Source organism: Nycticebus coucang, chromosome 12 (genome assembly GCF_027406575.1).
Source record: "Nycticebus coucang isolate mNycCou1 chromosome 12, mNycCou1.pri, whole genome shotgun sequence".
In the NCBI taxonomy this organism is placed as follows: domain Eukaryota; kingdom Metazoa; phylum Chordata; class Mammalia; order Primates; family Lorisidae; genus Nycticebus; species Nycticebus coucang.
Window position 1 is genome coordinate 6470345 of NC_069791.1, and position 14954 is coordinate 6485298.

At 47.7% G+C, this 14954-nt stretch overlaps 1 protein-coding gene across 5 annotated transcripts in view; it reads right to left on the reverse strand.

Annotated features, from left to right (window-relative positions):
* Positions 1–12809, reverse strand: part of SLC16A7 (solute carrier family 16 member 7) — a 161920-nt gene extending 149111 nt beyond the window's left edge. For 3 of the 5 annotated variants that reach the window (XM_053555474.1, XM_053555472.1, XM_053555467.1), the window contains exon 1: positions 12686–12787. The gene's annotated coding sequence lies outside the window, so the exon portion shown is untranslated. Of the gene's footprint in view, positions 1–12685 lie in introns of all 5 variants that reach the window. The other 2 variants (XM_053555473.1, XM_053555469.1) reach the window with 1 other exon arrangement.
* Between the last annotated feature and the right edge of the window lie 2145 nt (positions 12810–14954).

Genomic DNA, 14954 nt, shown 5'->3' on the forward strand with positions numbered 1-14954 from the left:
ACAGGGACAGCAGAGGAAGAGACCTCCAGAGTGACAGGGACAGCAGAGGAAGAGACCTCCAGAGTGACAGGGACAGCAGAGGAAGAGACCTCCAGAGTGAGAGGGACAGCAGAGAGAAGAGACCTCCACAGTGAGAGGGACAGCAGAGAGAAGAGACCTCCACAGTGAGAGGGACAGCAGAGAGAAGAGACCTCCAGAGTGACAGGGACAGCAGAGAGAAGAGACCTCCAGAGTGACAGGGACAGCAGAGAGAAGAGACCTCCAGAGTGAGAGGGACAGCAGAGGAAGAGACCTCCAGAGTGAGAGGGACAGCAGAGAGAAGAGACCTCCAGAGTGAGAGGGACAGCAGAGGAAGAGACCTCCAGAGTGAGAGGGACAGCAGAGAGAAGAGACCTCCAGAGTGAGAGGGACAGCAGAGGAAGAGACCTCCAGAGTGAGAGGGACAGCAGAGAGAAGAGACCTCCAGAGTGAGAGGGACAGCAGAGAGAAGAGACCTCCAGAGTGAGAGGGACAGCAGAGAGAAGAGACCTCCAGAGTGACAGGGACAGCAGAGAGAAGAGACCTCCAGAGTGACAGGGACAGCAGAGAGAAGAGACCTCCAGAGTGACAGGGACAGCAGAGAGAAGAGACCTCCAGAGTGACAGGGACAGCAGAGAGAAGAGACCTCCAGAGTGAGAGGGACAGCAGAGAGAAGAGACCTCCAGAGTGACAGGGACAGCAGAGGAAGAGACCTCCAGAGTGAGAGGGACAGCAGAGAGAAGAGACCTCCAGAGTGACAGGGACAGCAGAGAGAAGAGACCTCCAGAGTGACAGGGACAGCAGAGGAAGAGACCTCCAGAGTGACAGGGACAGCAGAGAGAAGAGACCTCCAGAGTGAGAGGGACAGCAGAGGAAGAGACCTCCAGAGTGACAGGGACAGCAGAGAGAAGAGACCTCCACAGTGAGAGGGACAGCAGAGAGAAGAGACCTCCAGAGTGAGAGGGACAGCAGAGAGAAGAGACCTCCAGAGTGACAGGGACAGCAGAGGAAGAGACCTCCAGAGTGACAGGGACAGCAGAGAGAAGAGACCTCCAGAGTGACAGGGACAGCAGAGAGAAGAGACCTCCAGAGTGACAGGGACAGCAGAGGAAGAGACCTCCAGAGTGACAGGGACAGCAGAGAGAAGAGACCTCCACAGTGAGAGGGACAGCAGAGAGAAGAGACCTCCAGAGTGACAGGGACAGCAGAGAGAAGAGACCTCCAGAGTGACAGGGACAGCAGAGGAAGAGACCTCCAGAGTGAGAGGGACAGCAGAGAGAAGAGACCTCCAGAGTGAGAGGGACAGCAGAGAGAAGAGACCTCCAGAGTGAGAGGGACAGCAGAGAGAAGAGACCTCCAGAGTGAGAGGGACAGCAGAGAAAAGAGACCTCCAGAGTGAGAGGGACAGCAGAGGAAGAGACCTCCAGAGTGACAGGGACAGCAGAGAGAAGAGACCTCCAGAGTGACAGGGACAGCAGAGAGAAGAGACCTCCAGAGTGACAGGGACAGCAGAGAGAAGAGACCTCCAGAGTGACAGGGACAGCAGAGGAAGAGACCTCCAGAGTGAGAGGGACAGCAGAGAGAAGAGACCTCCAGATTGACAGGGACAGCAGAGAGAAGAGACCTCCAGAGTGACAGGGACAGCAGAGGAAGAGACCTCCAGAGTGAGAGGGACAGCAGAGAGAAGAGACCTCCAGAGTGACAGGGACAGCAGAAGAAGAGACCTCCAGAGTGACAGGGACAGCAGAGAGAAGAGACCTCCAGAGTGACAGGGACAGCAGAGGAAGAGACCTCCAGAGTGACAGGGACAGCAGAGAGAAGAGACCTCCAGAGTGAGAGGGACAGCAGAGGAAGAGACCTCCAGAGTGACAGGGACAGCAGAGAGAAGAGACCTCCACAGTGAGAGGGACAGCAGAGAGAAGAGACCTCCAGAGTGAGAGGGACAGCAGAGAGAAGAGACCTCCAGAGTGACAGGGACAGCAGAGGAAGAGACCTCCAGAGTGACAGGGACAGCAGAGAGAAGAGACCTCCAGAGTGAGAGGGACAGCAGAGAGAAGAGACCTCCAGAGTGACAGGGACAGCAGAGGAAGAGACCTCCAGAGTGACAGGGACAGCAGAGAGAAGAGACCTCCAGAGTGAGAGGGACAGCAGAGGAAGAGACCTCCAGAGTGACAGGGACAGCAGAGAGAAGAGACCTCCAGAGTGAGAGGGACAGCAGAGAAAAGAGACCTCCAGAGTGAGAGGGACAGCAGAGGAAGAGACCTCCAGAGTGACAGGGACAGCAGAGAGAAGAGACCTCCAGAGTGACAGGGACAGCAGAGAGAAGAGACCTCCAGAGTGACAGGGACAGCAGAGAGAAGAGACCTCCAGAGTGACAGGGACAGCAGAGGAAGAGACCTCCAGAGTGAGAGGGACAGCAGAGAGAAGAGACCTCCAGAGTGACAGGGACAGCAGAGAGAAGAGACCTCCAGAGTGACAGGGACAGCAGAGGAAGAGACCTCCAGAGTGAGAGGGACAGCAGAGAGAAGAGACCTCCAGAGTGACAGGGACAGCAGAAGAAGAGACCTCCAGAGTGACAGGGACAGCAGAGAGAAGAGACCTCCAGAGTGACAGGGACAGCAGAGGAAGAGACCTCCAGAGTGACAGGGACAGCAGAGAGAAGAGACCTCCAGAGTGAGAGGGACAGCAGAGGAAGAGACCTCCAGAGTGACAGGGACAGCAGAGAGAAGAGACCTCCACAGTGAGAGGGACAGCAGAGAGAAGAGACCTCCAGAGTGAGAGGGACAGCAGAGAGAAGAGACCTCCAGAGTGACAGGGACAGCAGAGGAAGAGACCTCCAGAGTGACAGGGACAGCAGAGAGAAGAGACCTCCAGAGTGACAGGGACAGCAGAGAGAAGAGACCTCCACAGTGAGAGGGACAGCAGAGAGAAGAGACCTCCAGAGTGACAGGGACAGCAGAGAGAAGAGACCTCCACAGTGAGAGGGACAGCAGAGAGAAGAGACCTCCAGAGTGAGAGGGACAGCAGAGAGAAGAGACCTGCAGAGTGAGAGGGACAGCAGAGAGAAGAGACCTGCAGAGTGACAGGGACAGCAGAGGAAGAGACCTCCAGAGTGACAGGGACAGCAGAGAGAAGAGACCTCCAGAGTGACAGGGACAGCAGAGAGAAGAGACCTCCACAGTGACAGGGACAGCAGAGAGAAGAGACCTCCAGAGTGACAGGGACAGCAGAGAGAAGAGACCTCCACAGTGAGAGGGACAGCAGAGAGAAGAGACCTCCAGAGTGAGAGGGACAGCAGAGAGAAGAGACCTGCAGAGTGAGAGGGACAGCAGAGAGAAGAGACCTGCAGAGTGACAGGGACAGCAGAGGAAGAGACCTCCAGAGTGACAGGGACAGCAGAGAGAAGAGACCTCCAGAGTGACAGGGACAGCAGAGAGAGGCTGACAGTGCAGTCTCACAAAATCTTGGCTCAAGGACATCAATTGCTAAGCTTACCTTGAGAATATGCTTATTCGTCTAACTTAAGACCAAGATGGACTTACATGTTATATTCACAGCCATTTCCCCTACATCTAAAACAGTTTCTTGAACACAGTAGGCGAGTAAACCGCTGTCAAATTACTTTAAGGCATTTTGTAGCTTGAAATGTGTCAGAGGCTGCACTTGAAACCCCACTTCACTGTAGACCTGATACATACACATCCATTACAACTCCCCAAATGCTACTCTGCTCAGACTCCCACTGGTACCCGCTGCCCACAGCTTCATTCCCTAAAAGCTGCTCTGCTCAGACCCCCACTGGTACCCGCTGCCCTGCTCAGACCCCCACTGGTACACGGCTTCCTCAGTGTCCTGAGACTTCCTACCCATTCCACCCCCACCATCTTGCACCATGAGCGAAAGCTGTCATCCTGAACTTGCCCTTACCGGCTCTCCAACCTTCCTGAGTTTATTAGCTGCCACTATTTCCTCGAAGCTTTCCAGATCTGTTCCAAGAAAGTCTTATCATTCCTGCTGACTTTTTTTTTTTTTAACAAAACAAAATCCATTATACTTGACTAGTCTCAGTTTTGAACTTCCATAAAATCCACTGTAGCACTGAATATTTGAGAATGCTAATACTGCCAGGGTGAACTGTGCAAACAGATTAAAACCCGGACCCCTCCGCTGAGACATGTAACACTGGGCAGGGTCATTCTCCTTGTGGTTCAATCTACTCATCTTTAATATGAAGGAAATAACACTTTCTCAGAGGTTTTGAGGATTAAATTAGTTAAAGCATGTAAGGTATTAAATTGGTGCCTGGAATCAATGTAGCCTGGTTTTTTGTACCCTCAGTGAATCCCCAGCAATAAAAAAAAAAAAAATTGGTTCCTGGCATATAGAAGTGTTCAACAAGGGACAGCTATTTTTACATAAAGGTTACCTCTGTAACTTCACTTCACAGCCTCTTCTTTGTTGCAAAGTCGTTTGCTAAACACACATGGACACATAACATGTTTGTTTTTCCACTTACGGAATTAATCTACAGAGAGAATAATTTCCCTGAATGGCTAATTTCTAATTGCAATCAAAATTTAACATGAGCTGTCTTTCTATCCTCCAGCAGTTATTCATTTACTTATACACTACTCTGAAGGCAGAAAGAGAAAATGTCCAGCCCCTCCAGAATACCGAGCATCTCCCAGAGGCAGATCCTTACGCGCACCTGGATTCCCACTCTCTGACTTCACCTGGAGAGATGAGACGGATGACCAGTTGTATCACAAACAACAGTTCAAATATTTACATTCACGGTCATCCTTAAATATTCTGCACGTTTAAAGACCTCCCTAACCTTGAATGACTCCAAGATCTTATGTAGCCCTAACATTGCTTAAGCAAATAAGATAAAGAACAGATAGAAAAATGGAGCGTGTTAAATTGATAGAGAAAACCTAAAGACACGTGAGCTGCCAGCAGATACACACAGTTTGTATTCAACTGGGAAAGGGACTTACTTCACGCGACCCCAAGAGGCTGCATAAAGACTCCAGGAAGAAGCAAGAGAAATTTAGCACAACTGGAATTGCCTTTAAAAGGACGGCTTGTCCCTTTGCATATACTTAAAATAAACTCTAGAGGGTGGTTTATTAAAGGTGCTGAAAACAACAGAAACATTACGTAAAAGAGGAAACAGATGACCTTTAAGGTCCTTGTGACTCCATAATCTACCAAAGTGTCAACAAAGACATAAATATGCACATATGATGGTTCCTGGCCTCCAGAAATGGATCGCAAATTGAGAAACTGAGGACTTACGCAAAGGTAACTCTAATAAAATGTTTAAGACCAATAAGACATATCATAAAGGCAACACAGCTGACATTTCAGAAAACTTTCACCGGCTATCCCGAAGCTTCAGAGGAAAATGTGAATGAGGTGCTGAAACTCCGCTTTCAAGATGAGGTGAAAAGGCAGAAAGTTAACACATTCCACGTGAAGTTAGAGCATTCCAAAATCAAAAACAGAATGACCAATGATATACCTCATTCACCCTCATTGGCGAGGTAGACTGAGGCTGAATCAGGCAGAGGGAAGAGTTCTATCTGACTTCCGTACGGCAGACCTGGGAGAGGAGCCTGGAAAGGCTGTTTGGAATTTTGTCATGTACAGAGTGAACTGTCAGTGGACAAAGTGTTATTAATATTTCCACGTAGGAGGCGCAGGTGCCTGGTTAGGGTGCCGGCCACATACTCCAGGGTTGGTGGGTTCAAACCTAGCCCAGGCCTGCTAAACAATAATGACAATTGCAACACAAAACAGCCGGGTGTTGTGGCAGGCACCTGGAGTCCCAGCTACTCGGGAGGCTAAGGCAAGAGAATCTCTTAGGCCCAAGAGTTTGAGGTCGCTGTGAGCTGTGATGTCACAGCACTCTACTGAGGGTGAGAGTGACATAGCGAGACTCTGTCTCAAAAAAAAATTATTTCTATGTAGGTCAGGGAGGGTGTTTCAGTGACAGTCAGTATGTGATGGTAAATACAGACTTAGCTGGAAGCATGAGATGGCGCAGGCGGGAAGACTCAACAAGAGATGCCAACCTGACTGTAGGTAGCATGTCAAAAGCACCTGGAGTCTGGGGTGACATCAGAACAGAGGGAGCCAGCTTTAAAAAAAAAAGTACTTTGGATGTATGCAAGGCCAGAGAGAGGGTGATTTCAAAAGTGTCTAGACTAGAAAATGTTGATACCAGCAAAGAAATTGGGGAATGGGCAACAAAAAGGAAGGAAGTTTCAGAAAAGACACCAGAGCACTGCAGCTGTCTGCAGCACCGTGAGGAGAAGCCGCCCCACAGATATTTGGAAATGTCTGCAAACACCTCCAACTGGAGGGAACTCAGGGCTGCAGACGATAACGCGGGAGTTAGACCTACTCAGATGGAGGTCGAGGTCAAGAGCAGACCCCTTTGCCCGTCAACAGCACACAGACAAAAGACAACCTCCAAACAGAGTTGAGGAACAGGTGCTTCAGTGAGCGGGAGGGGAAAGGAGAGGTCGACGGGTACAAATGGGAGGCAGAAGATAAGAGAGCAAAGAGCACGGGGAAGCCACGGAGCAGCAGGAAGCATCGGGCCCCAGCACGGCCCACGGCTGTCGCTGGTTTGGAAGTCAGTGCTATGCCGGTCATTGAAGTTAGTACTTACTTACTTACCAGCAAAGAACTCACACTTTCAAATCAAACATTTTCACGCGAGATTATTCTTTTACTCCTTTAACAGAGAAAAGGATTTTTATTTTATTTGAAGATACCCTGATGTCAAGATTCCTGAAAAATTCTCAATTTGATCCCACGGACCATAGTTTTCAGCCCTATCTAGTACTATCCCACTTAGAGGTATATTAAAACGTAGAGGGATTTTATTTATTTATTTATTTATTTTTGAGGCAAGGTCTCACTTTGTCACTCTTGGTAGAGGGCTGTATCGTCATACCTCACAGCAAACTCAAACTCTTGGGCTCAAGTGATTCTCTTGCCTCAGCTCCCCTAGCGGCTGGTACTACAGGCACTGGCCACAACACCCGGCTATTTTTAGAGATGGGGTCTCACTCTTGCTCAGACTGATGTCAAGCTTAGTAGCTCAAGCAATCTACCCACCTCGCGCACCTAGAGTGCTAGGATTACAGGGGTAAGCCACCGTGCCCAGCCATGTAGAGGGATTATTTTTTTATTCTTATAATAACTGAGGGAAAGCCATTGGCACGCAGAAAACAGAGGTCATTGTTATGAACTGAATGTGTCCCCCCAAAACTCATGTTAAAATCCTAACCCCAAAGGTAATAATGTTAAAAAATGGGGCCTTGAGAAGTACGGTCATGAGGGTGGGGTCCTCCCAAATGAGACTGATTACTGCCCTTACGAAGGGAGCCCAGAGAGCCCTCCCAGCCGTCTATCCCCAGGGGCAGCTACAAATCTCAGCAGACTGTGATCTAGAACAGGACCTCATCAAAACCCATGCCAGCACGCTGAGCACAGATTTCTAGCCTCCAGAACTGTGAGAAATAAATTTCTGTTGTTCATAAACCATCTAATCTGTGATAATTTGTTATGCCAGCCTTAACCAAGACAGGTGGGACCTAGGCCCTAAATGATGCCCTGCAGTGAAAGAGGTGTTTCTAAACAATGAAGTGTCCCACCCCCAAATGCCAGTAATCCCACCTGCTGAGAAACAATGTCACCTAACACTGCTTATCACAAATTCATCTTCTGCATATTTGAGAAGAATTGATAAAACTTCAGAGTTTGGAATTTTTGACAATCAGTTTTAAAATAAGGTAAAAATTATTAACGTGGTTCATCTCTTAGAAACTTATCAAATGCATGTTTTTTCCATTATTGATTATTCATATCTAATCTAGTTCTAAAAGAAGTAGGTCTTGAAGTTCACTATTTAGCAGGGCAGCTTCTCTTTATAAAGCACCATTATCCATGTATTATCTTTAATCAAAATCTGATTGGGAAAACTAATCAATAATAATATACACCATTGTGTTATTAGATGGAGAATAGCTAATATTTAAGATAAAATGTTTTATATAAAATGCCAATGTCTTATACAAATAAATATCTGTATAAAATATTTATAAATAAGGATTTATTATATAAATAAATATTTGTGTTCACTACTCATACTAAATATTATCAACTGGAAGTTGTTTTAATGCCAAGTATTACTAAAGATTAATTACAGATTTCTGTAATCAATAGAGGTTGTTAATGAACCACACAGACATTTTTGTGGAACTATCCCAAATGTGCAAACCCTGGAGTGAAAATACCTTTAGGCCAGCATCTTTTAGCTGCCACTCAATTGTCCTGTCCTATTTTCATGAATTCCTTTGAAATTTCAATGAATATTGATGAAAACATTTGCAAGAGTTCTGGTATTAGGTCAGGAAAATTATTTCCAAAAATATCTGTATTGTTATCAACACTGATATTTGAGAATACGTTGAAAATGTCTCTGGTGCACCCAAGTATCAATTAAGAGCTGGACTAATTTTATGGAAGTCAGGTTCAATTTATTTAACTTGTGGTTAATTTTTCCCTTATTCTTGATTATTATAGTTGGTATCATAGTTGATACATAAAGGCACATACACCCCTCACTTACCAGTTGACAAATATGTGCCGTAAATGTTATTTACCCCTCCTGACAGTGGCCCACATCAGGCTAATCGCTTATGACTGTAAATGGCTGGATCTCCTACAAGGGAAGAGTAGGCCCCTTAGTTCACCTCTGAAAGGAGCAATCAAGAAAATGAAGCTTTTTAAAAGTTAAAAAACAAGTTCTATTTCACTGAGAATTGGCATGCACTTGTTTCCCAACCTATTTCCTAATAGCTTTGATCCAAACAGTTTTGAGAAAGTCTGTGACCGGGCAGGATGACTTCTCAAAGTCCACTTAATGGCTTGTTATGCAACTCAGCAACGTTAGGCCATCTAATGGCCAGACTGGCATTTCACAGTTCCCAAACCTCTTCAGGAGGAGCTAGTGATCCTGCCAACATCCCGAAAGCCACGGGCCAGATATTTTATACCTCACACGGGCCGACACATGTTGACTTGGCACAGTGCTATTTCACAGGTATCTTATTTAACCTCTACATCCAACATACTATAAAATTGATTATTATCCTTTGCTTACACATGAAGAAACCAAGATTTAAAGAATTTTAGCAACTTGTCCTCATTGGTAAGTGGCAAAGCCAAGATGTAAACCCTGTAGACAGAGGCTGGACTTGAGAGACCATTTTCACCTCTGCCTTGCTCTGCCCGAGGGACCAGGTCCACAGAGCGTTCCAGATGAATCAGGTAAGGCTTCTCTTGTCAAGGACCACATAGCCTAAGACGAGAGAGAGGATGCCTATCCTAACATCACAGCGCAGGGTGAAATAGAATAACTGGCCTAAGCAGAGCCCAGGTCAAGTCATGAGGCAGCTCAGAGGCACAAAGATTACAGTGAGATGTGGGAACCAGGAGGGGACTTCTTTGGGATAGTTTGAAGTGAAGAAGGGGACAAAGGACAGTAAAGGACTATATTATAATTACTATTTGTTGCATGTCATTCTACTTGTCAGGCATCGTATAAGACACCTTCCATTTGTTACCTTCTTTGGTGCCCAGTACAGCCACGTAAGGTACATAAGACAAAGTTAATCAGCAGCTTAGCTAAAATTTAAACTTAAATCCACAGCCTTGAAGGATGGTCTGCCCTGCCCTCCCCCCCCCCTTTTTTCTTGTCTTTCTTCTTTTTTTGGTCCACCCTGTAGAAGTCCTTTCTGATGTTTACAGTATATAGGTACCTTTTGCTCATCGGTCAATTCAAAGAGAGAATATTTTTCTAGTGGCACAGGTGAGCTTCCTGGACTAGGTAACAGACTGGATGGCTGGACGCAAGGCGATCTCAGAGAGCTTCCACTCTTCATGGTAAAATCTCTGGCAGGAATCAGAGTTGAGGGCAGGAGAGGCTGGGCTGCCCCTGATCTCCACCTCCCTCCTTCCCCCCTTCCTTTCTTCTTCCTACAGTGACTCGTCAGGACTACCACACTCTACCAGGCACCGCTCTGGGTTATGGAGAACTCAACAGACAAGGTCTTTTCTCTTGTTTAGCTTCATACAGGGCAGAAGCTACATCAAAGAGTGGGGAAAGCCAACAGGACTGGCCAGACGCATGCCCCCACTTGGCCAGCCATTTACTAGCCGCGGCAGCTGAGCAAGCTGTGTAATTCTTCCTGCCTCCTGAATTCCTCTTCAGTACATGCCTCATACGGTGGTGGCTGTGTGCTATCAGAAGTAGCACAGTGCCTGGGCCATGGGGGGCACTGCGGAGTTGTCACAGCTGCTATGCGCTCGGGCTTCTAGGAGCCAGTGTATTGGGCTATCCAGGGTGTAGAAGAAATTACAGATCAGTCTCTTCTGTCCTCCCTTCATAGTAAGGAGAGAAAGTCTCCATTTTCTGTTTATAAAGAAATAGGTAAAATGAGGCTGAATTATAGGTTTCTGAAGCAAGGGACCCTTCTCAAATTTGCCTCTTAGCAGATGTCACAAACATTTCTTACGACTGTCAAATTTCTTAGATGCCATTTGGGATATGAGATTTTTCATTAAGAAGAGAAAGATATTGACTGAAAAGCAAATGGGATTGGAGGAAGATTAACCTGGATAAGTGGTTATGAGTTTCCTGGGAAGAGAATTCCAACTTCATTCATCTTAGTAACCCTAGTAGCGTATCTGGAATTATTTTAGGGACTCAAAAATAGTCTATATTTAGCTGTTTTCCATCCACTTCACAATAGCCCTTCATAGTAAACATAACCGAACTCCTTTTATGGAAAATAAAAAAAAAATGAAGCAGAGATTGTTAAATTATTACCTAACCTTATACACATACCAAACCAAACTTGAAGTCTAGGTGGGACTGATTCTAAAGTTAACTCTTTTCCCCCATGAAAGCCTTAAAGTATGTTTGGTAGATTCAAATTGAATTAAAAGCAAATTCAGGAGATGCCCTTTTCCATATCATATCCGTGATCCAGGAACAGGACTCTGGGCAGGAAGATTCATTTGGGTCACTTGGCCAACTTTCCATTTAAAAAGGCTCAAGTCCAAAATTATAAGCCAGATATTATAAATAAGCAAATGCATGTCTAGAAATAATCTTGAGCATTTATACAAGGATGTTCTCATTTGAACATTGAGAAACAAGTGTTAAAATTTCAAACCATTTATCATTATTAAGACACTCTTTGGTGAGAAAAAAATGTAACTGTAAACTGCTGATGTGAATATCCACAAAAAGGAGCTACTGACTTTTGGGCCATTACACCATCCGCTGAGTTGCTTATGATGTTTCCTTTCCACTAAGTTCCTTGGGTTGCCCGCTCACCTACATGGCTTTAAACTCATGTGCTCAGTTAGACGGGAGAAAGTGAAGCTCAGATTGCTTCCCTGTGAGTCACCCTGTTCAACCCTCAGCTGCCCTCTGCAGACCCCACTCTACTCAGATTTTTCAGACACACTCCCCCAAATGCACCTTTAATACTTGTGGCTCCAATGAGCCCGCACGTTCGAGCTATCAACCGGTTAAAAGTTTCTGTGAGTTCTAGTTTTGCCTGAGTTTAGTCCCGAAGCACGTGGTGCCGGGAAGGCCACCTGGCGCCCACAGCTGACTCTCATTCCGCCTCATTGTAGGCCGCCTTCTTTTTCTGGGGAGTCTCCTTTTAGACCCCAGCAGACAGAAGTACATCAAATGTTAGCTTTCCTAAAGCCGCAAGCCGGCCCTTACTCAACGCTGCCCAGCCCTACTTAGCTGTCCAGGAAATAGAGGCAAAGAAACTCTTGCAGAGAAACCGCTCCTCCTTTCCTCTCCCGGGGAGGGGGTCGGAGCGAGGTGGTTCGTTTCCCTGCAGTTTGAACCACAGAATTCCCTCCTCAGCCCTATCAGGAAAGTGGCCGTGTTGGCAAGGCAGTCTCTGATCTTTAATGCGGAAATACAGGAGGAGAGAGAGCGGCGAGGGCGGTTCGCGCGCGTCGGAGCAGCGGGCTCCGCGTCCCCCGCGGGCGGGCGCAGAGCTGGAAGCCGGCGCGACCCCGGGAGGCGCAACCCCGGGAGGCGCAGCCCCGCCAGCCCCGCCAGCCCCGCCGCAGCCCGCCGCGCCGGCGCTCCCCCTGCCGGGCTCAGGCCGGGCCCGCGTCTACCTTTCCGTCCGCCTCCACCCGCGTCACCCTCCTGGATTCGGAAAAGGAAGGAAGACGACCCCCCTGGTGTTCTGTCCCTTCCTCCAAGCCCAGCGGAGCCCGGATTAAATGCTAGAGAAGACGTTCCCTGCAGGAACTCTCACCACCCAGTCGCCACTGTCTGCCGCGACCGCGCGACGCCACCGCAGGGGGCCCCGGGCGGCGGGATGCTGGCGGGGGCGCACCGGGGAGCGCGGGGGACCCCGGGGACGGCGGGCACCCGGGAGATGGCGCGGGGGCAGGACACCTGCCGCGCCCCACGCCAGCTCCCTGGGGTGGCGGCGGATCGGGATATTTTTGCCTATATAAGGGCTCTGCGCGGCGCGCTCGCCTTCCTCTCGGCGGCGCCTCCTCCTCCCGCTTCTCCTCCCTTCCTCCCGCGTGTACTTACTTTATCTGGTCTCTGGCACAGGGTGGGCGCTGCAGCTCTCCGGTCCTCGGGAGCGACAGCCGCTCCGTCTGGCCGTCACCGAGTGAATGGAATTATTTATTTATTTATGTCCCCTGACGTGTCCTCGCCCGCCGCAGCCGGAGGAGGAGGAGGCGCGGCGCGCGGGGCGGCGGCTGCAGGACGCCCTCGTGGGTGCCCAGGGCCCAGCGCCCGGCGGAGGTGGGCGCCGGGGAGGTCGCGGCGGAGGACTCGGGGGAGGGGGCAGCGGTGTCAGGGTGACTGGAGACCGACTGAGCATGCTCCAAGCCACTGGCAACGCTACAGATACACTCTTTACAGCTGGGGCACTCTACCTCAGAATTTAGTTTTAACCAAGAGGCAGGTAGATGTGTTCTTTCAACCGGTCCTGCCAGGTTTACTTCGGAAGGAGTTTGGAGCCTAACCCAGGAGTCGGGTGTGGAGGCTCGGTTAGGGCCCCCAGGGAGTTGTGCCACCTATGGGAGAGGAAAGCGAGCAAAAGCCAGGGAGAGCTGGCAGACGCAAGCGGACCAGGCCATCCTCCGCGCCAGCTTGGAGGGAAAGCGTTGAGCCATTTTGCAACTGAGGCCTCTTGGCGGGGGAGGGGACAGGGCGGCCTTGGAGGTCAGGCGCACCGGCCAAGTCCCTAGGAGGGGAAAATGAAAAGTACACCACGGGAGGACAGGTACACAAAACAGCGGGAGAAGGCAGTGAAAATAGGACAGAACTGGGGAAAAAAAGTCATTGTAGATAATCCCTTTCATTTCATTCTTAAGTCTCTTGGGTGGTTATTTAATTTTCCAAAACAGGATTTACTTATTTGAACATGAGTAGGACTTGGGACAATGGTAATTCCTTCAGTTTGTTATCTTCCCTGTCTAAATTATGTTTCTTGGGGAAGTTGGAAAGAAGAAGGGCTGGGAGTGAACACAGAAGCCACTCCAAAGATTGAGTCTCTGTAATATCTTTAAGTTATTACCAAAAAAACACTGTTCAGAAGAGTAAGTGTAGGTTTGTATTTGTAAACTCATTTTCTGCCAGTTTAACAAATGGCTTTTCCTCCCTTGATTTACCCACAATCTGACGAGATGTTTTCTGGGACGTCACAGATTTGGAGCAGATGTAGAAAGGTTAATTCAATTGAATGTATTTACTTACCTTTGCCATAGCTGGTCTACAGTCATGGACAAAACTTGAATTTCAGTTTCTGCAGCTACAAACTGGAAGTAATATCAACATTTTATGGTTTTCGTAAGATTTAAATGAGATAAAATGTGATGTGCCTCACAGATAATAAGAGATAAGTAACTGGTGGTTACCGGTAACATCAAAATGTTTGGAAGAGATCACTTGTTCTATTCTTGCTTATACGTTTGAGTTCTCTGTGAATTCTGGTTATTAAACTTTTGTCGGAGACATAACCTGTAAATATCTTCTCCCATTCTGAGGGCTGTTTGCTTGCTTTACTTACTGTGTTCTTGGCTGTGCAGAAGCTTTTTAGTTTAATCGGGTCCCAGTAGTGTATTTTTGAAGATGCTTCAATTGCCCAAGGGGTCCTCCTCATAAAATACTCACCCAGACCAATTTCTTCAAGGGTTTTCCCTGCACTCTTTTCTAGTATTTTTATAGTTTCATGTCTTAAGTTTAAATCTTTAATCCAGTGAGAGTCTATCTTAGTTAATGGTGAAAGGTGTGGGTCCAAGAAAAGAACAATCGCATCACAGGCTGGGCAAGGGACTTGAAGAGAAACTTCTCTGAAGAAGACAGGTGCACGGCCTACAGACATATGAAAAAATGCTCATCATCTTTAATCATTAGAGAAATGCAAATCAAAACTACTTTGAGATATCATCTAACTCCAGTAATATTAGCCCATATCACAAAATCCCAAGACCAAAGATGTTGGCGTGGATGTGGAGAAAAGGGAACACTTCTACACTGCTGGTGGGAATGCAAATTAATACATTCCTTTTGGAAAGATGTTTGGAGAACACGTAGAGATCTAAAAATAGATCTGCCATTCAATCTGATAATTCCTCTACTAGGCATATACCCAGAACAAAAATCACATCATAATGAAGATATTTGTACCAGAATGTTTATTGCAGGCCAATTCATTTTTTTTCTTCTCTTTTTTTTTTTTTTGCAGTTTTTGGCCAGGGCTGGGCTTGAACCCGCCACCTCCGGTGTATGGGGCCGGCACCCTACTCTTTGAGCCACAGGCACCGCCCTGCAGCCCAATTCATAATTG